Source organism: Dioscorea cayenensis, chromosome 15 (genome assembly GCF_009730915.1).
Source record: "Dioscorea cayenensis subsp. rotundata cultivar TDr96_F1 chromosome 15, TDr96_F1_v2_PseudoChromosome.rev07_lg8_w22 25.fasta, whole genome shotgun sequence".
In the NCBI taxonomy this organism is placed as follows: domain Eukaryota; kingdom Viridiplantae; phylum Streptophyta; class Magnoliopsida; order Dioscoreales; family Dioscoreaceae; genus Dioscorea; species Dioscorea cayenensis.
The window spans coordinates 16,249,819-16,251,767 of NC_052485.1; the positions used below are offsets into that span (position 1 = coordinate 16,249,819).

At 38.0% G+C, this 1,949-nt stretch overlaps 1 non-coding gene across 1 annotated transcript; it reads left to right on the top strand.

Annotated features, from left to right (window-relative positions):
- The first annotated feature begins 1,175 nt into the window (after positions 1-1,175).
- LOC120278308 lies at positions 1,176-1,281 on the top strand. The gene has a single exon (XR_005541645.1). It is a non-coding gene; the product is annotated as a small nucleolar RNA R71 (small nucleolar RNA).
- Positions 1,282-1,949: the final 668 nt, after the last annotated feature.

The window sequence follows — 1,949 nt, forward strand, 5'->3', positions numbered from 1 at the left end:
CGTGGCTGATTTTGTGATTAAGATCGCCTCGAGATCAATGCTTTCGGCTGATCTTGGGATTTTGACTATTTTAGATTGCCTTGAGATCTGTGCTCTCTGCTAATCTTAATATTTGGATATTTTGTATATTTTGAATCGCTTCGAGATCGGTGCTCTAGTTGATTCGGTGATTTGAATATTTTTAGATCGTCTCGAGATCTGTGCTCTCGACTGATCTTGGGATTTTGACTATTTTAGATTGCTTTGAGATCTGTGCTCTCAGCTAATCTTAATATTTGGATATTTTGTATATTTTGGATTGCTTCGAGATCGGTGCTCTAGCTGATCATGTGATTTGAATATTTTTAGATCGTCTCGAGATCTGTGCTCTCGACTGATCTTGGGATTTTGACTATTTTAGATTGCTTTGAGATCTGTGCTCTCAGCTAATCTTAATATTTGGATATTTTGTATATTTTGGATTGCTTCGAGATCGGTGCTCTAGCTGATCCGGAGATTTGAATATTTTTAGATCGTCTCGAGATCTATGCTCTCGGGAGATCTTGATATTTGAGTATTTTGGATAGCCTCGAGATCGGTGCTCTTGGCTGATCTTGGAATTTGTAATATTTAGATCACCTCAAGATATGTATTCTTTGGTGTTCTTGAATATATTCAAAAATTATGAAATTTATTTATTTTATCCACATGTTGTCCTAATTTGATTATGATTGGGTCACATGTGGTTTTAAAATTTTAATTTGATTTAAATTAGTACATGCAAAATTTTTATATAAACACCTTGTACTCTTAACGAATTACCCACAAAATCTACTTGTTCAGTTTGGGCTAAAGTAGGAATCGAAATAAGACAATCAGATGACATATGTGAACCCCCACAACCATCACAACTTATGATAGCGGCTATCCTCGGTGAAGTCAATGTATATAATTTCTTGCTCAATGTCTCTACTTGGGCTACCAAAGATGTTATCGCATCAATTTCATGGAGGCCAACCACTTTCTTCTTTTCTCTTGCATTCCATTGATAGCTATTCATGGTCATTTCTTCTACCAATTGTCGGGCTTCTTCAAGGGTCTTGTTCAACATTGTACCTCCCGCGGTAGTATCTAAAAGTTGTCTTGTATTTGGATTCAACCTATTGTAAAAAGTCTGAATGATCATCCATTTGGGGAACTTGTGTTGTAGACACTTTCGCAAGAGGTCCTTGAATCGCTCCCAAGTCTCAAACAAGGATTCAAGCTCCGTTTGAACAAATGAGGATATCTCATTGCGAAGCTTTGCCGACTTTCTAGGAGGGAAGTACCTTACAAGGAAGGCTTCGACCATTTCATTCCATGTTGTGATGGAAGCTCTTGGAAATGAATGCAGCCACTGTTTGGCTCTTCCTTTTAGAGAAAATAGGAAAGCCCTCAATCTTATAGCATCATCCGTAATACCGTTGATCTTCAGCATGTCATAAACCTTGAAGAAGTTTTCAATGTGATTGTTTCGATTCTTATTGGCCAACCCATTGAACTGCGTTGACTGCTGTATCATTTGGATGAATGCTGGCTTTAGCTCAAAATTTGGAGCTATAATTGCGGCCCGCACAATACTCAACTTCATGCCCGTAACTGAGGGTCTGCCATAGTTTGAAAGTGTTCTCTATTGTTCATTCTGCTCAGCCATATTTTCTAACCCTTCACCTTCTACCTCAGCTAGATTTGATGGTTCTTCCACAGGTTCCTTGCCCATTCTTTTGAATGTACGTTCAAGTTCAGGATCTCCTTCAACAATTATCGAAGGGTTCCCTCGGGTCATAACCTGGAGCTGCACTAAAAGAAAGAAAACAAATCAGAACAATAATAGAATAAGAAAAGATAAAATAGAATGATTGGTAAATAGCTAAAATAGCAAAGTGTAAAGTGTTTCCAAAACGCCTATTCCCCGGCAACGACGCCAAAAA